This window comes from Lampetra fluviatilis, chromosome 25 (assembly GCF_964198595.1).
Source record: "Lampetra fluviatilis chromosome 25, kcLamFluv1.1, whole genome shotgun sequence".
Taxonomy (NCBI): Eukaryota; Metazoa; Chordata; class Hyperoartia; order Petromyzontiformes; family Petromyzontidae; genus Lampetra; species Lampetra fluviatilis.
Window position 1 is genome coordinate 9,182,999 of NC_136299.1, and position 23,293 is coordinate 9,206,291.

Sequence of the window (23,293 nt, forward strand, 5' to 3'; positions counted from 1 at the left end):
ACACACACTCCCAACTGCACACAGGCACACCACCACACCCTACACACACGCACAGACACACCACCCTACACACACAACCACACACCACCTCACACACACTACCACACACACACACAGACACACCACCACACCCTACACACACGCACAGACACACCACCACACACACTCCCAACTGCACACACACATCACACACACACAGACACACCACCACACACTACACACACGTACACACACACCACCACACACAACCACACACCACCACACACAGACAACCACACACACTCCCAACTGCACACACACATCACACATTGCCAAGTCTCATGGGTATTCAGTGGCGCGATCGCGACCTTGCTGCGTGACCTTTAAATCTCGCAGCAGCAGCAGCGGCGGCGGCGGCAACAACAACGACGACAACGACAACAACAACGACAAAACGTAATCTCCCGCACAGAGGATCGACGCGAAGTCGGGGCGGTCGCGCCACCGCTCCGCGTCTTCTCGCCACGACGGAAGATCGACGCCACGGGCGCGGGGCAAGTGCTGCTAGCGAGCACCAACGAAGGCCGGCACGGCGCCACGAGGGGGGTGCGGTGGCCATTACCACGCCCGGCCGCCTTTGTCTCCCCAGTCGCGATATTTACACGCCACGCGAGGTGACTCATTCGAGGCTGAGTCGACCTAGGGGTGACTCAGGACCAGTTCACGATAATCGTCGCTGGTGTTATCCAGCACACACACACACACGTAACACAGCATGTAGACAAACACGTGTTGTCTACGTGGGAATCAAACTCGGCTTGCCGGGTTAGTTGCGTGGCGCGCTGCCCACGTGTGTGCGCACACACAGCGCCCTTGCCAATCCACTGCTGGATGAGACTGCGGGCCTCTCTCGAGCAAACGCATCAAGGCTCCACTCGCACCCAGCCACCTTTGTCTCCCCAGTGCTCACTTTTCACGACCATGCCACCAAGACAGGGGGCTGCACGTTTGTTGCACGTAATATTATAATGCGTATTTTTTTTTATTAAGTATTATTATTATTATTACTTTTGCCCCCTATGCAGATTGCTTTGCAATTATCAAATGTCACTGCATCCAATTTGTAACGAAATGAAATACGAATTAATATCAATCCAGTGCCGTGAACGGCTACGGAGAACGTAAGATTGAAAACGAGCGGTTGACATTTTCTAAAATAATGTTCATTTTATTTTTATTTTCCATTTGGACCGGCCGAATCCAGCCCACCCCGCACCGGCTGAGCTCTGCAGCGAGCAGGGCACTATCCCTGGTGGTGTGCCAGATGCATGTATATATCAGAATGAGAATGTGCATCACTGGTAGGAACCTCCTGGTTCCACCAGCCCACAGGGGATTATTGTGTCCGTCCGTCCGTCGTGCATCCAAAAATGGGAGGAGTGGGGCTGGGTGGAGAGAGGAGGGTGGGGAGGGGCTGGGTGGGGAGGGTGGGGAGGGGCTGGGTGGGGAGGGTGGGGAGGGGCTTTGTGGGGAGGGGAGGGTGGGGGGACACCCTTCTTTAGGACCGAGTCTCACCAGGGTCATACAGAAGGCTGCTGTCCTTTGGGGAGGCCAATCAGTTTCAAAGACAATGCATCAAATAGTATCAGAGCATGTTTTGTTAGTATGCTCACCAGCACCGCGTGTGGTTAACGCGAACTTGATTCCTTGCAAGAGGCTTCTACTTGCTGTTTGAACATCTTAACAGAAAAGGCTAAAACCTATTCTTATTTTCCACACTGCGTGTATGTTGAACTTGTTTTGCACCGCAAGAAGCCAACCGCGCCGCTAATCGGAGCTGCGGGGAAGGGAAACAAACTAAACAAACTATATAACTAAACATGGAAAACAAACATCACAAACACATTATTTGGTGATGCTGCTACTCCTGCATCGGCAGTGGTACAACAACAACAACACTCAACACATTCGTCAACCCCTCTCCTCCCCCCGTCGTCGATTATTATTTATTTTCAACACCACCAACACCACCACCAACACCACAACCAACACCACCCCCACCACCCCCACCACCAACACCACCACCACCAACACCACCACCAACACCACCAACACCACCCCCACCAACACCACCACCACCAACACCACCACCAACACCAACACCACCACCACCACCAACACCACCAACACCACCAACACCACCACCAACACCACCAACACCACCACCAACACCACCACCACCCCCACCAACACCACCAACACCACCACCAACACCAACACCACCACCAACACCACCACCACCAACACCAACACCACCACCACCAACACCACCACCACCCCCACCACCACCATCACCACCCCCACCACCACCACCAACACCACCACCAACACCACCACCGCTGCTATCAAACGCGAGTGACCGTTAACCGGGGCCCCTTGAACGGCAGCAGCAAAACAGCTCCAGGAAACCACAACTCCCTGTGCGCCTTGAGATAGCGCAGCGGATCGGTTTCACGCCGGGGGGAGGGGGGGGCGCCCCCCTGCGCCCCCTTCTGGGTCCCCGTAAGCAGGACCCCATGGGGACCCACGGGGGTGCAGAGGGCACCACACGAGCATCGGAGGCGAAGACACCGCGGATGAAACGGCACGTACGACTTGCAATGCAACGTGGAACTAATCGTAGCGGCGCAACGCGGCCGCGTCTCCAGATGTTGAACACAAAGAGAGTTTGTTTTATAGACAGCAGAAGGCAGCCAGAGGCCTCTATGTGAGTCTGTGGGTCTCTATGTGGGGCTGTGGGTCTCCATGTGGGTCTTTGGGTCTCTATGTAGGTCTGTGGGCCTCCATGTGAGTCTGTGGATCTCTGTGTGGGTCTGTGGGTCTCTATGTGGGTCTGTGGGTCTCTATGTGAGTCTTTGGGTCTATATGTAGGTCTGTGGGCCTCCATGTGAGTCTGTGGATCTCTTTGTGAGTCTATGGGTCTCAATGTTAGTCTGGGTCTCCATGTGAGTCTTTGGATCTCTATGTGAATCTATGGGCCTCCATGTGAGTCTATGAATCTCTGTGTGAGTCTATATGTCTCTATGTGCCTACACGGCTTTCAATGTGAGCATAGGGTTACCTCGCTTTAAGCGGGCTCGGTTTGTGCGATTTCACGTACATGGACGTCCTGGTATCTGGATTTGAACAGGGGCAGGGAGTCTACAGCACAGGGGGATGGGGGGGGGAGGAAGTTCCAGACTGTGGGGGCAGCAGAGGAGAATGAGAGATGCATGGAGGGGAGTAGAGTGAGATGAGAGGGGAGAGGCAGGAGAGCGCATGGAGGGGAGTAGAGTGAGATGGGAGGTAGGAGAGTATGTGGAGGGGATTAGAGTGAAATGGGAGGGGAGAGGCAGGATAGTGCGTGGAGGGGAGCGAAGTGAGACGAGAGAGGGAAACGCGAGGCACGGCGCGAGACGTTGAGTGCGATACTGATTCCGGCATCGAATCGACAGGGAGCCATCGGAGCGACCCGGAGCGTTGCGGTGATGCGGTGTCGTTCTACGCGCGGGCGGAAGAGGAGTCTGGCACGGAGTCGCGCTGCTCCCCTGAACCGCAACGCCTCTCCACATCCCAACGGCCACGTCCCTGGCCGGCCACTCCCATCGGTCACTGCCCGGGCAGTTGCCTTTTCTCCCCGCGCGCAACCACGGCCATTGCAAACTCTGTCATCGGCCGCGCGTTGGCCGATGATTTTTCTCAGAAATGAACGCGAGCTCAGATCAAACGAGCTGATGTCGTCTGCGGCTTGTTGAGTAATACAACGACGGCAACAACAATAATACATTAATCGCGATTAAGAAAACAAGAAACCGCGCGCGCGAGGACGCGTGGAAAATGAAAAAATCGAACGAAGCTCCCACGTGGTGGAGGACGTTGGGGCGAGCGACGTTCGCCGGAGACCCACGGAGCCCGGTGCGGTCGGCGCTACCAGCGACCGGGCCGCCCTCGTCCCTCTCGTGCGGACGTTGCCCGCATCGCCGCAGCCGGCGCTCGTTTCGTGCCGAGCCGACCTAGAGGGTAGGCCCCCGCTCGAGGTTCGCCCCGTGGCCAACGGCGACGATCTGCCCCGGGTCGCGCGCCTGGAGTTGAACCGAGCTCCGTAGGGGGACCTGGCCGCGCGGAGTGTGGACCACGATGAAGCGGGGGACACGCGCGCACGCTCACAAAGCGAGATGATTTAAATCTCTCCGTGTCCGTGTCGGGGGTACTCTCGTGCGCGTTTCCTCCTCTAACAATACAACTCGGGCTCCACGTGGGTCCTACATAAGTTGCGCATATGACATAATCGGTTCGCGCAGGGGTCGGCAACCGAAATAGCAAGAGCAGCCTTGTTTTTGTCTTCGGAATCGGTCAAACTAATCGTCAATATTTCAAGCGCCGCGTGGTGAATACGAGACGGTCGTGGCCCTTGATAAACTCCCGTCAAACGAAGGGGCAGTCCTTAAAGAGCCGCCGCACGCGGCTCCAGAAGCCGCAGGCTGCCGTCCCCTGGCCGTTAGCGCCTCTCCACCGCGTCTCTTCCACTCGTAGCGTGAACCCCCCCCCCACCCCCCACCACACACCTTGTGAGTGTAGGACTCCAGCTCTACCTGTTGAGGTTACCCCATTCCGCTTTGCCCCCCACCACGCAACACCGTCTCACCGTAACGCTGTAACCTTCCCCGGGCCTTTTTATTTTCTTCCAATAAAATACTTCTGGTAAAAAAAATAATAATAAAGCCAACAACCAATTAGCGTCGTTGCATTGAATGTTAATTACTAAATTAATAACCTCCTCGCCATCTTTACCTCTCCGTGTTGAATTTGTTTTACATGGCCTTCTGGGAGTGCATCTTATCAGCTAATAAAAAAAAATCCCATACATTGTAACCGGTATTGGCCAAACAAATTTGCACCCCAAATTACAGAGCTGCCATTTCACATCGTAACATCATCGCCATCATCCTCACATCGTAACATCATCGCCATCATCCTCACATCGTAACATCATCGCCCCCGACCGCGACAAACTGGGCAGGACCCTCCTGAATATGGAGTCTTGAGACTCGTTAGGCTTTCCAGTAGCAAACAAGCGAAATAAAAAAAAAATATGCCGTGGTGGCGAGATGTTAACTACCTCGCCTGGTATGCAGGACGTCATGAGTTCGATCCCGACCCTGACGCCTGCTGTATATTTGGAGTTTGCATGTTCTCCCCGTGGTCGCGTAGATTTTCGTCCGGGTCCTCCGGATTTTCCCTCCACATTTAGAAATGTACGTTTCTAGAGTATTTGGCTGCTATACATTTACACTTCGTTGAGCTATCATTTGTGGCCAGGTGGCTTCTGAACAATAACTACACAGCTCAATGAGCCTTAACCTGGTCAAATGAGTTTAATAACCTTTGTTAACTCCACCGTGGTGGGTTTAATTTCTCTGCGGTGTAAGTGCCGAGGGGATGAGCGTAGAGGATGGATTTATCGCGGACGCACGCAGGATTACAGGGACACACGCGATCCACATCGCACCTGACGCACACGGAACTTGGGAGTGTTGACACAGGCAACACGAGACCTCACAACGGAACATTACACTTGAATACTTGGAACACGAGACATGGAACATGGGGACATGACATTGATAGATGGGGAAGCAGCCCAGCAGACACGGGTTTACAGGACCCCCATGGCTTGGGACATAGGACGAGAGGCAGCTAATGGGGAGCATGGGGGGGAGCATGGGAGGGGCAGGGGGGGAGGGGCACTTTACGAGTGGAATCAGACAGCACGCTAGAACACAGCAGACAAGGGGAAGACACCGGGATTTGTTTTTTTGGCAGAACGCTCAAAACATTCACTGGGCCGGTGTCAGAGCGCTAGGAGGAAGGGGGAGGGAGCGAGAGGGGCGGGGAGAGAGACGGGAGGGAGAGGGCGAGGGGGAGAGTGGGGAGTGAGAGGGGGAGGGAGAGAGAAGGAGGGAGAGAGAGGGACATCTTTTGTGCGGTGAAAATAAAGTGACATCTTTCGTTTGTAACCCCTGGAAGTCACGTGGCAGCGCTGGATAAATCCACAGTGGCGGCCGTGACCTGGCGATCATCGGAGCCTCGTGGGGAGGAGGAAGGTCACTCCCAAGGGCACGGGGCGGCCTCTTCAAAATCGACATCGTCAAGACCCTTGCAGCAGCATCATCATCACCATCACTTTTATATGACTCGTATGATGATGATAATAATCATCATACTGATCTTTACGACTGGTATTACCATCATCATCACGGATGCTGCAGCATTAACTTCATTCGTTATCATCACCACCATCTTCATCATCATGAATGACCACCACCACAGTTATTAGCATGGTTGGCTACGTACGGTGCGAAAAAAGTTCAAGATACATTATCATCACCACCATCAACACCAAGATCATAACCATCGTCAACACCACCACCATCATCATCACCACCATCACCATCATCACCACCATCATCACCACCATCATCATCATCACCACCATCACCATCATCACCACCATCATCACCACCATCATCACCACCATCACCATCATCACCACCATCATCACCACCATCATCACCACCATCATCACCAACATCACCACCATCACCATCATCACCACCATCATCACCACCATCATCACCATCATCACCACCATCACCATCATCACCACCATCATCACCACCATCACCATCATCACCACCATCATCACCACCATCATCACCATCATCACCACCATCACCATCATCACCACCATCACCACCATCACCATCATCACCACCATCGTCACCACCATCATCACCACCATCACCATCATCACCAGAATCATCACCACCATCACCACCATCACCACCATCACCATCATCGTTTCTCACTGCGGGCTCCACAGTCCTCCGCCCCGTGCATGCGAGCGCGTGACGCTGCTCCCCATCACCGCTCCATGCGAGCTCTCAGTCGGCCGCGTTCGCGATTTGTGGCGCGGAGTGAAGAGCGCTCGCGTCGCGGGAGAGCGATTAGCGGCTGCCCGGCACGGCAGTCCGGCGAGTTTGCCAATTGAACCCCGAATTGGGTAAACGTTCTGGTGATAACTTGATTTGGCGCTTTCGTGACTGCAGGGATTACTCTTTGGCTCTTTCGGTAAAGTCACGTAGAAGGGAAATAATAAAATAATAATAATAATACATTATTTTTATTTCAAGTCACGTAGAAGGGACATAATAAAATAATAATAGTCAGTAATGTTTTATTTTTATTATTTCCCTTCTACGTGACTTTACCGAAAGAACCAAGAGGAGAAAATAATAAATTAAATAATAGCATGCGACGTTTCGATTGCAACACAACGATGATTGCTTGTGTTGCAATCGAAACGTCGTATGCTATTATTTAATTTATTATTTTCTCTTTCTATGCTGCTTCTGCGTTCTCAGTGAGTGGTGCACAAGCAGAATTAACAACAAACCTCCCCACTCTCGACAATAACACTGTGGGCTTAAAGGGAAGAAAAAAACGTGTTCGTAGGCAACGTTTCAGGCTTCGTAATTTTGGGGTTCTTTACAGCCACGGTGGTTCGGAGCAGTGGCGCAGCGGTTAGCGGACTTGCACCTATCAACCTGGCGACCCCGAGTTCAATTTTGTTTGCCCCTGGCCACGGCGTTACCCCAGGGCAGAGGTCGCAAACGGGTTTTGATTCCTTACCCGTAACCGTACCCGGCCGCACCAGGGTCGCAAACGGCTACCCGTACCCGTACCCGACCGGGTACGGATAGCCGGGTATCGGGTAGGGTACGGGTATCGGGTACCCGGTTGCGACCTCTGCCCCAGGGTGCACCGCACGCCGCCTCCGTTTCACCAATAACCGCACTGACCGGCGCGGTGAAGTATGACCAAAGACCGTCGACTGCACGCGGAGGCTCTCATCCGGCTGCAGGTGGATTGACAAATTTGGGCTGAAACGATTCCTTGGAAAACGCCACCTTGATTGGCTCGGTTCAGCATTTCTCAAATTCCATCCCCTCCTGTGTTTTATTGGCGGTCTGGCAGCCTCCTTTAGATTTTGCCCACGACGCAATGACGGCTACATTCGCATTCTATAAACGAGTCTATTTCTTTTATTTTGCCAGGTAAGGCCCACCAAGCTACTTAGCCCTTTTGTCAGAAGCGACCTGGTCATCTCAAAGGACAGCTCAACGTCGGTGGCTTTATCGTCGTGTGGAAATGTGCAGCAGCCAAATACTCTAAACGCGTGACGTTAATACTAAATGTGGAGGGAAAAAAAACGGAGGACCTGGAGGAAATTACGCGCGACCACGGGGAAATAGTCACCACAAACTCCAAATATACAGGCGTCAGGATCAGGATCGAACCCACGGCCTCCTGTATACCAGGCGAGGTAATTAACATCTCATAGCCACCGCGGTGCCACTACCTCCGATTGGCTTGGGAGGTACCATGTGTGTGTGTTTATACCTGTGCATGGGACTAGTCATCAGGGGTTCCCCCTCCCCCACTCACCACCCTGGAGAACACCGCACGTACGAGGAGGACAAGGGAACATCGCGGGGAAGCTCGCAGACGAGTCGGTAGCATAGTAAAATAGGGGGGGGGGCGAGTGTTTAATGCCGCTGATTTTTTAAAATGTCAAAATGCCTTCAACTCAGCCTGACAGATACGGGTTGATTGCTGCTGCAAAACTCACATGGCTCCAGGACATAACCCACCCCCCTCCACTCCCCCCCCCCGATCGCCCCCTCCACTCCCCCCGTGAAACCCTGACCCCCCCCCCCCCACACGTCACCCCATCGTTGTACACCCCCATATCTTGAAACCACTCCGTTAGCAAAGGTCGTCATCATCATCACCACCAACCATGATCAATCCACTGCTGGATGAAGGACCCCCCCCCCCCCCCACCACCTCCCCTCACCCCCAGGCCGTCTCCATCTCTCGCATGTCTGCGACGTAAACAACCCGGGCTGGTTTCATCCGTGGCTCCATCTCCGCGGTGGAGGCGCCCTTAGGGCGGCGCGTTCCCTGCCCTGGGCTGCCACTCCGCCATCAGCGTGGGCCGACCGCTGAGAGCAACACCGAGTGACGAGCAGCGAGGGTGGGTAGCAGCAGTAGTAGTGGGGGGGATGATTCTACTACTACTGATAATAGTAGTAGCCAAGGCCGTAGTGATAATATATATTGGGGGGGACACATCCCCCAAACCAATATTCAAATATGCTCAAAATGTCACCCCCAATATATTGCTATAAAATAGATTTCTGTTTATATGATTGTGGTTATGGTTGTACTTTATTAATCCCTAATCTCTGCCATTACATACAATAAAACAGGAAAAGGTAAAAAATACAAAAAAACAGAGCAATGTAATACAATACACTATTAGACATTATTGTAAAAAATAAATAAAAAGTCCATCCTGTGTGTTAGTGAATTTTTTTTACATTTTAAGCAGCAAATGGCAGGAAATTCGTTTCAAATTGAGATTTTTTTTTCTGGGGGGGGGGGGGGGGGGGGACCGCAAGACCCCCTGGAAGATTTGGTCCCAACGGCCTCGATAGTAGCGATGATCGTTATTTACTTGATACAGCGAGCGTGCTGTGACGGTTCCACGTGAAGACGGAGGCTTATGTTGCTTCCGAAACGTCGTGATTGTTATTTTATTTTACTTTTATTAATTTTAATTTTTTACCTACGTGACTTTACCAAAAAAACCCAAGAATGTGATCGTTACAGTTTCTTTTTAATCGTGTGAAAGCTGCGCGCGTGTTTGCAGACTGTGCCCTGTGCGTGAGAACGAGACAGCGATTGCGAGCGAGTGAGAGGGGGAAGGGAGGAAGGGGGAGAGACGAAAGAGACAATGGAGATACTGGAGAGAGAAGGGGAGATATAGAAGCTGGTCATGGGATAGATACGGATTAAAGTGAGATTAGAGTTGGAGAGAGGAAAATATGCAGCAACTGAACGAGATAGAGAGAAATGGTGAGGTTGAGTTAGAGAGTGGAGAGGTAAGGGAGAGGGGAGACGCAGTGATACTGTACTAATGTTTTCTGCATTTTACATGTCAAACCATCCACCGCCCGGCAACATTACAATTGAATGGGGGAAAGGGGAGGGCGGAGGAAGAGGAGGCAGATCCATAACCACCCAGCCAGCAACATCCAAAATAGTCACCCAGTCACTCCACCATCCAGAAGCCATCCAAGCATCCCCTCACCCACCCACCCACCCAGTACCTCACCCCACTCACCTACCCAGGAGCTCACCCACCCACCTACCCAGTACCTCACCCACCCATCTACCCCGTACCTCACCCACCCAATAACTCACCCACCCACCCAATAACTCACCCACCCACCCAGTAACTCACCCCACTCACCTACCCAGTAGCTCACCCACCCACCTACCCAGTACCTCACCCACCCACCTACCCCGTACCTCACCCACCCATCTACCCAGTAACTCACCCCACCCACCTACCCAGGAGCTCAGCCACCCACCTACTCAATAACTCACCTACCTACCCAATAACTCACCCACTCACCTACCCAGTCAGGATTATCCAGAACATCCACCATCCAGCCACACAGTAACCCACCCACCCAACCTGTAACCCATGCGGCTAAAACCATCCACAACATTCACAACTCCCACCCCACCAAGCCACTCAGCCACCAAGTCACCCACCCACCCAGCCACCAATCTACCCAGCCAGCTGCCCACCCATCCAGTCACCCAGCAACATCTACAACATAGTCACCAACCCAGCAACCCATCCTGTCACCAGGCCAGAACCATCCAAATACAGGCTGAATACCAAATCACTCAGCCACCCAGCAACATCCACAACACCAATCCAGCCATCCACTTAGCCACCCACCCACCCAGCCACCCAGCCAAGCCACCCACCCAGCCACCCACCCAGCCACCCATCCACCCAGCCAAGCCACCCACCCAGCCACTCACCCACCCAGCCACCCACCCACCCACCCAGCTACCCACCCAGCCACTCACCTAGCCAAGCCACCCATCCACCCACCCACCCAGCCACCCACCCAGCTACCCACCCAGCCACCCACCCAGCCACTCACCTAGCAAAGCCAACCATCCACCCACCCAGCCACCCACCCAGCCACCCACCCACCCAGCCACTCAGCCACTCACCCAGCCAAGCCACCCACCCAGCCAAGCCACCCACCCACCCAGTCATCCACCCACCCAGCCAACAGCCCATCCACCTACCCACCAACCCACCCACATATCCACAACACAGCCCCAGCCAGTCACTTAGCCACCCACCCCTCTCCGTGCAACACATCCACCGCCGCGTTATCCAGGCTCCTCATCAATGCCGGGTGATCGACTCTGTGGTCGTGATGTAATAATTGACCCATTACACTGTCAGGCCCGATGAAAGGAGCCGACTGGCAACATCTGAAATGTGCGTGGGTGTCTGAGATGGGGATGGGGGTGGTGGTGGTGGGTGGAGATGGGCGGTAACGGGGGAGGACAGCGGTGATGTTGCGAGGATGAAAATCACGTAGGAGTGGAGGTGGTGGGAAGGGGTGGAGGAGTGGGGTATATTATACATTGCTGCGATGAATATTTGTTTTCGTTATCCAGGAAACCCACACTGAGTCACGGGGCTCCTGTTCAGGAGGATCGTGCTGAAATGTTTTATTTTCTATTTTTAAGACGTTTTCCGCCGATTAATGAGCTGTGTTGATTAGACACGTGGGCAGGAAATCGGAGCACCCGTGTGAAAACCCACGCCTTGCACGAGGGGGCAACGCTGTATCGCCGTACAGATGGAGACAGCTGGCGATAAGTCCACTTGCTGTACCCACCACCTCCTGGCTAGCCAGGTCACCTCTTCGCCGCCCACGGGAAGCGAGATTCACAACATCGTTGCGGTGATCCACCACCCCCTCGCTGCTGTCTCCACAGTGCTGGATGCTTACAGACAGCCACGTGCAGTATAGCTACCCCCACCGCCCGTCATGTCATCATCAGCAGTATCGGCCGTGGTCTACCCACTGCTGGATGAAAGCCTACCGATGCTGCCTCACCGACACTCGCATCCCTGCGCCGTCGCGATCCGTCTCGCCTCCTGCACGTGGACCGATCCCGTCGCTCCGTCTCCGCGGAGGTCGAGCTCTCGGATCGCCACAAGCGTCCCTTCAAGTGTCGGGCGCCACGGTGGCTAGGAGATGTTAACTACCTCGCCTGGTGTGCAGGAGGTCGTGGGTTCGATCCCGACCCTGACGCCTGCTGCTGCTGTATATTTGGAGTTTGCGTGTCTCTCTCTCTCATCATCATCATCACGGTGGCTAGGAGATGTTAACTACCTCGCCTGGTGTACAGGAGGTCGTGGGTTCGATCCCGACCCTGACGCCTGCTGCTGTATATTTGGAGTTTGCGTGTCTCTCTCTCTCATCATCATCACGGTGGTTAGGAGATGTTAACTACCTCGCCTGGTATACAGGAGGTCGTGGATTCCATCGCGACCCTGACGCCTGCTGCTGTATATTTGGAATTTGCGTGCCTCTCTCCCCGTGGTCGTGTGGATTTTTCTCCGGGTCCTTCGGTCCTTTCGGTTTTCCCTCCGCATTTAGAAACGTGCGTTTGGAGTATTTGGCTGCTGCTATAAGTGTCCACGTGATAAGCCACTTCTTCGTTGAGCTATCATTTGTGGCCAGGTCGCTTCTGGAAAAGAGCCGTATAGCTCAGTGGGCCTCACCTCGTAGAATAAAAATAGTTTATAGTTTTAAATAATTTATAGATGCACTCGGCAGCCGGCTGTCTTCGGAATGACATGCAGCTTGGAGCGGTTCACTCAGCCCATCAGCCCTCCGGGGTCGATAAAAATTCGTATAACTTTTTTTTTTCGGGAAGTCCAACAGAGACTCGCCCTCTCTGCCAGAGGAACATGGAATTTCCACCCCTGACTCAGGGCAGTAAACGGGAGATGACAACCAATGCCTCAACGCTCACTCGGACTTTGAATCTGTATCAGGTTGGGGAAGATCTGCAGGTCTGAATTAAAACGAAAAACCTGATAAACCAGCAAATAATCAAGGCAGTATTGTTACCGTCATTCAGATTAAAATGTTAGTATAAATACAGAGTGCTACTTAATAACTGCGAGCGTATTTATTTTTTTCCTGGGGCTCCATCGTTCGTGAGTTGTGCTCCCTGTAGTACAAATGTCCCCACTTAACCCCCCCCCCACCGCCTGCTCCCAACTCCAGGCCTGGCTGCGAGCGGCCTGCTGATTACGGGACTCGTGGGGCAGCACATCAAAGCGTTCTATTTTTCTTTACTCCACCTCCGCAGGCGACCGTCCTCGGCTTTTTTCGGGCCAGGCAAGCGAGCGGGGGGGGGGCGCGGACTGAATCATGTGCGCGGCGGTGACGCGGCCGCTTTGACATCGGCGTGACGTTAATGACCTCGCGCGCCAAAGGTCGCGACCTTTGCCGCTAAGGATTCGAGCATGGGTCACAATGCCCCTGGGCAGCCTTGGGATCGTGACCCCTGGGGTGGGGGTGAGGTTTAGGTGCGATGCAACCTTTGAATCAGAATATTTGGACTGGAGGAATCCGATGAGCTATGAAGCTCTTTTTCACAAATGTCCGCAACAGGTGGGGATAGCAAGCTGTACCAACATCCACCTGCTGTTGTTGGTACCCCCCCGCACCCCACCTCCCCCCCACAACCGAAATATCTCCTCTCCCCACGCCCCTCGTGCATCTTCCACGCGCAATTGCACCGCCACCACCGCCACCACCACCAACGCCACACAAAGCACCGCGTGCCGGGGAGAATTGTTATGCACACCGTGACCCAGGCCTGGCACCCGTCCGTGTTTACGAGCGCTGAGAGAAGGACAGGGGCGTGGTGACGGTAGATAGGACAGGCAAAACGGAACGATCGATAGTCAGATGGATAGACGGATGGATGGAGATGGAGGGGGATAGACTGACAGGCAGACAGACGGGCAGGCTGTAGCAGGGACAGGCTGTAATAGAGGCAGGCTACAGTAGAAACAGGCTGCAGCAGGGGCAGGCTGCAGCAGGGGCAGGCTGTAGCAGGGGCAGGCTGTAGCAGGGACAGGCTGTAGCAGGGGCAGGCTGTAGCAGGGGCAGGCTGTAGCAGGGGCAGGCTGCAGCAGGGGCAGGCTGCAGCAGGGGCAGGCTGCAGCAGGGGCAGGCTGCAGCAGGGGCAGGCTGCAGCAGGGACAGGCTGCAGCAGGGGCAGGCTGTAGCAGGGGCAGGCTGTAGCAGGGGCAGGCTGCAGCAGGGGCAGGCTGCAGCAGGGGCAGGCTGTAGCAGGGGCAGGCTGTAGCAGGGGCAGGCTGTAGCAGGGGCAGGCTGCAGCAGGGGCAGGCTGCAGCAGGGGCAGGCTGCAGCAGGGGCAGGCTGTAGCAGGGGCAGGCTGCAGCAGGGGCAGGCTGCAGCAGGGGCAGGCTGCAGCAGGGGCAGGCTGCAGCAGGGGCAGGCTGTAGCAGGGGCAGGCTGCAGCAGGGGCAGGCTGCAGCAGGGGCAGGCTGCAGCAGGGGCAGGCTGTAGCAGGGGCAGGCTACAGTAGAAACAGGCTGTAGCAGGGGCAGGCTGCAGCAGGGGCAGGCTGTAGCAGGGGCAGGCTGTAGCAGGGGCAGGCTGCAGCAGGGGCAGGCTGCAGCAGGGGCAGGCTGTAGCAGGGGCAGGCTACAGTAGAAACAGGCTGTAGCAGGGGCAGGCTGCAGCAGGGGCAGGCTGCAGCAGGGGCAGGCTGCAGCAGGGGCAGGCTGTAGCAGGGGCAGGCTACAGTAGAAACAGGCTGTAGCAGGGGCAGGCTGCAGCAGGGGCAGGCTGTAGCAGGGGCAGGCTGTAGCAGGGGCAGGCTGCAGCAGGGGCAGGCTGCAGCAGGGGCAGGCTGTAGCAGGGGCAGGCTACAGTAGAAACAGGCTGTAGCAGGGGCAGGCTGCAGCAGGGGCAGGCTGCAGCAGGGGCAGGCTGCAGCAGGGGCAGGCTGTAGCAGGGGCAGGCTACAGTAGAAACAGGCTGTAGCAGGGGCAGGCTGCAGCAGGGGCAGGCTGTAGCAGGGGCAGGCTGTAGCAGGGGCAGGCTGCAGCAGGGGCAGGCTGCAGCAGGGGCAGGCTGTAGCAGGGGCAGGCTACAGTAGAAACAGGCTGTAGCAGGGGCAGGCTGCAGCAGGGGCAGGCTGCAGCAGGGGCAGGCTGCAGCAGGGGCAGGCTGTAGCAGGGGCAGGCTACAGTAGAAACAGGCTGTAGCAGGGGCAGGCTGCAGCAGGGGCAGGCTGCAGCAGGGGCAGGCTGCAGCAGGGGCAGGCTGTAGCAGGGGCAGGCTACAGTAGAAACAGGCTGTAGCAGGGGCAGGCTGCAGCAGGGGCAGGCTGCAGCAGGGGCAGGCTGTAGCGAGTGACCAGCAGGAAGGGAGCTCCCGGGTGTAAAGGTCGTCGTCCCCGTGTTTCGTCACCGCTGGATCATCATCGACCGCACGCGCTCCGAGCGTGCCGCACGCAGCGTTCCGTAAACACGCGGGGGGGGGGGGCTCGACCTCGACTCGAGCCCTCCCCGTGCCCCCTCCCTCCCTCTCCATCACGCCCCCCACCATCTCTAAAGAGAGAGCACATGTTCTGTTCCGGCCGGGGCAGTTCCGACTCTTCTGGTGTCCCCTGAGGCTTTATTTTTGTCTCCGGTTTCAAATGTTCTGGCTTCACGCTCGACTCATGATGCGGGAAATGTGTGCAGTTACCTGGGCAGTGGGCGGAGCTACCTGGGCAGTGGGCGGAGCTACTTTGGCAGTGGGCGGAGCTACTTTGGCAGTGGGCGGAGCTACCTGGGCAGTGAGCGGAGCTACCTGGGCAGTGGGCGGAGCTACTTTGGCAGTGGGCGGAGCTACCTGGGCAGTGGGCAGAGCTACCCAAGCAGTAGGCGGAGTTACCTGGGCAGTGGTCGGGGTTCCCTGAGCAGCGGGCGGAGCTACCTGAGCAGTGGGCGGAGCTACCTGGGCAGTGGGCGGAGCTACCTGGGCAGTGGGCGGAGCTACCTGGGCAGTGGGCGGAGCTACCTGAGCAGTGGGTGGAGCTACCTGAGCAGTGGGTGGAGCTACCTGGGCAGTGGGCGGAGCTACCTGGGCAGTGGGCGGAGCTACCTGAGCAGTGGGCGGAGCTACCTGGGCAGTGGGCGGAGCTACCTGGGCAGTGGGCGGAGCTACCTGAGCAGTGGGCGGAGCTACCTGGGCAGTGGGCGGAGCTACCTGAGCAGTGGGCGGAGCTACCTGGGCAGTGGGCGGAGCTACCTGGGCAGTGGGCGGAGCTACCTGGGCAGTGGGCGGAGCTACCTGAGCAGTGGGTGGAACTACCTGAGCAGTGGGTGGAGCTACCTGGGCAGTGGGTGGAGCTACCTGGGCAGTGGGTGGGGTTGGCATGTATTTAAGGCTCGGTTCAAAGCAAGCCCGACACTCTGCGTTCAAACTGGTCCAGAGGTTTACTTGCGTTGAACCCAATGCTGCCGAAATTGTGCACCCCCAGAACGGGTCACCGCGAGCGTGTCTCTCCGCTGTGTTGAATTCATTTCCTCAAGGAGCTCCCGGCACGTGGTGCGAAAAGTCCAACACCGTACCGAACAGCACACGCCGTGGCACGACCAGAAAACACATTGGGGATCGGCTGTATGTACGTATGTTGAACTTCTTTCGCACCGTTCGTAGCCACCATGTGTCCTGGTTGAGCCTCCCAGAAATTCGGTGGCTTTACGACTCCCCCCAAGTTGGTGGGAGGCGGCAATATCAGGCACTGCAGTTAGGCCGCTGCGATTGGTGAACTGCCATCCATACGACAACCACCGTTGCCTTACCCACAGTGTTACTTGTTTTATCGACCCTGGAGTAATGGTGAGTTAGGTCCCCCCCTCACCTCCCCCCCAACACCTCCCCGTAGCAGGGCTTGAACTCCTAACCTTCCGATTGTGCGCCGCTCGCTCTCACGCTGAGCAACCCGGCTGGCGGACAGCCAGACAGACACGGAGATAGACACACAGATAGAGAGATAGACACACAAATAGAGAGATAGACACACAGATAAAGAGATAGACACGCAGATAGAGAGATAGACACGCAGATAGAGATATAGACACGCAGATAGAGAGATAGACACGCAGATAGAGAGATAGACACGCAGATAGAGAGAGAGACACACAGATAGAGAGAGAGACACACAGATAGAGAGATAGACACGCAGATAGAGAGATAGACACACAGATAGAGAGATAGACACGCAGATAGAGAGAGAGACACGCAGATAGAGAGAGAGACACACAGATAGAGAGAGAGAGAGACACACAGATAGAGAGATAGACACACAGATAGAGAGATAGACACGCAGGGCTACACATAAGTTACTAAAATGCAAAATTGGACATGGGGTGGAGGTCGGGGGTGGTGATGGGTGCAGGAAAGGGCATTGAATTCCTGGCACCATGACCCACGCCATCCACGCTTTGAGCTCCACGCGTCCCCTCCACTCACCACGCGTGGTCTCTCCCTCTGTCACGGCGTGGTCACGGCGCTGGGGGTACCCGCCCCTCCCCGTCCCTCTCCTTCCGTCTCCGTCCCACCGCTCTGCAAAGCACGAAGTCCTCGAAGGCACCTGCAGGGGGTGCGGGACAGCCCCCGAGGGAGGGGGGGGAGACGCGTGTGGAGTGAGAGGCGAATTCGGCAGTAGTTCTGTAACATCACCTTCCAGGGCCATGATGTGGCATGGGAGGAGGGGGGTGGCATTGCATCGCGAGAATACGTCTCGTGACACAACACCGATAGGTCGATTAGAATACAATATAATTGTGCTGTCAATATTATGAAACGTTAGAACGTACGCATGGACGTTGAACACCTTTCCAACGAGCCCTATTAATTGTACGTGACATCGCTTCACGCGGCCGGAGCTGACAGGTTAGGGTAGATTTTGTATTGGCTGCGGCGGCCTGGGAAAGCCTTGATCGAGCAGCGGACAGAGCACAGCCGGTGACGACGATGGCGATGCTAAAATAGCAGCGGCCGGACTTCTGCACGGGACCCACAATGCACCAGATTTGCAAGACAGGGTCTCAAAAAGAGAAGTTGCTTTTTTGTTCTAAAGTTGTGGGTTCTTATTGTTGCTGTTGTTGAGAATTCCATTTCACAACCGTATATAAAATGCCCGCTCATGCACCAAGTCACGCAATTTGGCAGCGCTGCCGAGTGAATTATAAGAACACTCCAGGAATTTGGCCAAATCTCTAAGAACGTAACCCCCCCCCCTTCCGCCATAGGCTTCACAGACTGTTGAGGAAAGAACTGTTAGCTAGTTGTTGGCTAGCACCTATGAAAGCCGGCATGGCACCGGAGGAGGTGGACAGCCAGAACCACAGGTGATGTTTACACACCGCACCAGGTACTCATTTGAGGCTGAGTCGACCCAGGGGAAGCCCAGTGTCGGTTCAGATATTCGTCCCCGATGTTGGTCGTGAGCGGGAATCGAACTCAGGTCGCCGGGTTCACATAGCGCAGTGCGCTAACCACTGCACTACCGCTCCCCACATACACCACTTGCATCACGAACAAACACCACGCTTACACTCCACACACTCCAACTAAACACACCATTCAGATACACACACAACCGTAGCACCACACCGTTGACAAAGCTCCCCCGTACAGCCTGAACACTCGGGGCAAGTGCTGTTGACGAGCGCCTATGAAGGCCGGAACGGCACACGAGGAAGTAGGTGACCAACACCACGCCGGGCCGCCTTTGTCTTCCCAGTGTGGCGATGTTTACACATCGCGCACCAGGTACTGATTTGAGACTGAGTCGACCTATGGGAGGCCCAGGACCGGTTCAAATAATCGTCACTGCCCAGTCGCGTCCTGCACGAGCCTCCTCATCGGCAAGTCCAATCAGCCGCACATCCTCCCGTGCCGCATCAGCCCATCTCTTTTCTAGCCCGTTCAGCCCCCCCCTCTATCCGGCTAATCAGAAGCTGCTTGGGCCTGCAAGTGGGTGGACATTCGGGATACATGGCCCAGCCAACGCAGCCTCGCCTCCCAGAGACGCTCACAGATGGGGGCCGTGTCCAGATCTTGCAAGGATTTGTGAGCTCCTCGCACAATCCAGCCTGGTCGTGGGCAAGCCGGTCTGAATGTTTCCCACCGGCGCAGATGTTCCTTCCGAGGGAGTGGGGTTCCACGTTTCTCAAGCACGGAGAAGACGAGATCACAACCGTGGCCGAAAGGACCCAAGGCTTCGTGCGGAGCTGATCTGTCCCATGCCTTCCAATCACCCGAGTCCCACCGCCTGCGTTATGACAGGAGGTCATACGATGGCATCTTTGCACTCATCAGAGTTGCCTGCATCCTTCCACTGATGCTCAATTTTCAGCGGGGGCGTAAGCCACCACCACCACCAACCACCACCACCATTCCTCGCCTCCGGTTGGAGGCGAGCCCACAGTAGCCTGGGATTCAGGGAATCCCACATCTGACCGCCACGCTCCCACGTCCCCTTCAAACCAATTACACACACGCACTGGCACACAGACACGCGCGCGCAAAGGCAAAGATCCCCCCTATAGTCTCAACAGACTCTTGGGGCAAGTGCTGATAGACACAGCTATATACACCTGCACTGACACAGACAATGCACACATTCAGAGCTTACAACCCATACGTACTGTACAGTATACGTCGTAACACCCGCTGATACAAAGACACACTGACACACACCACTCACATATACACATCAATCACACATACACCCACACAACACACACACTCGCATGCACACCACTTACATAAAAACACAATCTACACCACTCACATACACAGCATTCATAACACACACACACCCCAACAGCACGCACATATACACATCAATCACACATACACCCACACAACATTTACACAAAAACACAATCTACACCACTCACATACACAGTATTCATATAACACACACACCCCAACAACACTCACATATACACATCAATCACACATACACCCCCACAACACACACACTCGCATGCACACCACTTCCACAAAAAAACATAATCTACACCACTCACATACACCGCATTCATAACACACACACACACCACTCATACACACCACATGCCGAGCTACAGACACACAAACCCACGTACACAATAAACAACGCAGACACAATGCACATGCACACATGCCTGTACACATAGCCACACACACAACACAAAATACACACAAACACAAGCCACACACACTCAACACACGAGACAAAGACATACACAGGCGTACACACACCACACACCACAAACCACACAGATACACACACACACATTGCACACATACATAAAATACAAACCACACACACATGACACACCACAAACCACACACATACACAGACTACACACATTGCACACATACACACACGGACACACAACTAGGCACGCACACACACCACACACACGTGCGCTGGGACACACACACACTAACGCACTGCAGCAACACACACACGGGTACAAAGGCAAAGGTCCCCCGCAAAGCCTTTGCCAGACTGTAGGGGCAAGTGCGAGCACCGATGACAGCCGGCCCAACACCACGTCCTGCTGTGCCGATGTTTCCACACGCCGCACCAGCTACACATTTACGGCTGAGTCGACCTAGTGGATCGGGAATCGAACTCTGGGTCTTGGCACACATACACAAAGACAAATGTCACCCGTATAGACTCAATAGACTGTCGGGGCAAGTGCTGTTAGCGAGCGCCTATGAAGGCCGGCACGGCACACGAAGGAGGGGGGTGGGGTAGGCGATGTTTACACGCCGCACCAGATACTCATTTGAGGCTGAGTCGACTTAGGGGAGGCACAGGACCGGTTCAGATCAGCCGGGTTGGTAGCGAAGCGGCTACCGCTTCTGGGGCACGCACACACACGCACAAGACAAAGATCCCCCGTATAGCCTTAACAGACTGTAGGGGCAAGTGCTGTTAGCGAGTAGCACCTATGAAGGCCGGAACGGTACACGAGGGGGTGGGTGGCCAGCACCACGCCCGACCGCCTTTGTCTCCCCAGTGACGATGTTTACACACCGCACCATGTACTCATTTGAGGCTGAGTCGACCTAGGCGAGGCCCAGGACCGGTTCAGATAATCATCACTGCTGTTGACCGGGAGCGGGAATCGAACTCAGGTGGCCGGGTTCGTAGCGCAGCGCGCTAACCACGACACCACCGCTCCCCATTACATACACGTACACACACACACACGTACACACACGCACGTACACACACACACGTACACACACGCACGTACACACACACGTACACACACACACGTACACACACACGTACACACACACACGTACACACACGCACGTACACACACACGTACATACACGCACGTACACACGCACGTACCCACACACGTACACACACACACGTACACACACACACACACGTACACACACACACGTACACACACACACGTACACACACACACACACGTACACACACGCACGTACACACACACACGTACACACACACACGTACACACACGCACGTACACACACACGTACATACACGCACGTACACACGCACGTACCCACACACGTACACACACACACGTACACACACACACACACGTACACACACGCACGTACACACACACACGTACACACACACACGTACACACACACACGTACACACACACACGTACACACATACCGGGTTCTGTGTTCAAATCTTCCTTAGCGCGAGATGTGAAGTCGCAGCCTCCCTCTCAATGCTGATTGGCACGTACACACGTGTGTGGATGTGTGTGGGTGTGGATGTGTGTGGATGTGTGTGGGTGGGTGTGGATGTGTGTGTGTGGATGTGTGTGGGTGGGTGTATGTGTGTGAGGATGTGTGTGTGTGGATGTGTGTGGATGTGTGTGTGTGTGGATGTGTGTGGGTGTGTGTGTGTGTGGATGTGTGTGTGTGTGAGGATGTGTGTGTGTATGGATGTGTGTGGGTGTATGTGTGTGTGTGGGTGTGTGGATCTGTGTGTGGATGTGTGTGGGTGGGTGTGTGTGTGGATGTGTGTGTGTGTGGGTGTGTGTGGATGTGTGTGTGGATGTGTGTGTGTGTGGGTGTGTGTGTGAGGATGTGTGTGTGTGTAATATATATGAATGCGTGGGTATATGCTGTACTTGGATGTATGCATGTGTTGTGTGTATACGTGTGACTGTGTGGCAATGCTTGTGAGGATATGTGTATATGGATGTGTCGGTGTCGCTTTGGATGTGTGTGAATGTGTCTGCTGTATATTGAGGTGTGTATGTATGTGATGTGTATATACTGTAATAGTATATGTGGGTATTCTTGTGTATGGATGTGTTTACAATGTACGCGTATGCACTAGTATAGTGATGTGTGTGTTGATACAAACGTGTGCACGTGTACACACAGGCGCGTGCACTGTATCTGTAAAGATGTGCACATATCAATGTGTATATTGAACGTGAATAATTGAGCGTGCGTAAACTGAATGTTATCCGTGTATAGCTGTGTGCTTATACCTATGTGTGTGTGTGTACACAGGCTTGTGTATACGCGTGTGTACGTGTCTGTGTGTATACTGTATGTGTGTAGACGCGTGTGTGTGTGTGTGCGTGTGAATCCAAGTCGCTCTGAGAGAGCCAGCAGCAGTACGCCGCTCATCCGTTCATCATGGGCGCGCGTCACTCTCCCCCCTCCTCCTCCTCATCCCCCCACTCTCCCTCTCCTCCCTCTCCCCCCTCCTCCTCCTCATCCCTCTCCCCCTCTCTCCTCCTCCACTCTCTCCCTCTCTCCTCCTCCTCCTCCCCCCACTCTCCCTCTCCTCCCTCTCCCCTCCTCCACTCTCTCCTCCCTCTCTCCTCCCTCTCTCCCCCCACTCTCACTCTCCCTCTCCTCCCTCTCCCCCTTTCTCCTCCTCCACTCTCTCCCTCTCTCCTCCTCCTCCCTCTCTCCTCCCTCTCCCACTCCTCCGTCTCCCCGCGGCGCTCGCATCTCGCTCACCCGCTGCTCCCCCCCTCCCGGCCTCCACCGCATCTGCGACGGGGAAGCTCCCAGCGCCCCCAATAAGTGACAGATGTCACATCAAGCCCACGCGGCCATCGACTCGTCGTCGCTACTTAGATTCCCGATGCGACTGACTCACGCCGACCGACGGTGGAGGGGTTATTTTGATGGCCATACTTCACCACGCCGGTTCGTGCGGGTCGGTAGCGAAGAGGAAGGGG

General features: G+C 55.1%; 1 protein-coding gene across 2 annotated transcripts in view; it reads right to left on the reverse strand.

Annotated features, from left to right (window-relative positions):
- The window catches only part of LOC144941775 (numb-like protein), a 39,564-nt gene extending 17,652 nt beyond the window's left edge, over positions 1-21,912 (reverse strand). For both annotated transcript variants that reach the window (XM_078868210.1, XM_078868209.1), the window contains exons 1-2: positions 21,754-21,912; positions 17,547-17,667 (exon numbers count right to left, since the gene is read on the reverse strand). The gene's annotated coding sequence lies outside the window, so the exon portion shown is untranslated. The remainder of the gene's footprint in view (positions 1-17,546; positions 17,668-21,753) is intronic.
- Positions 21,913-23,293: the final 1,381 nt, after the last annotated feature.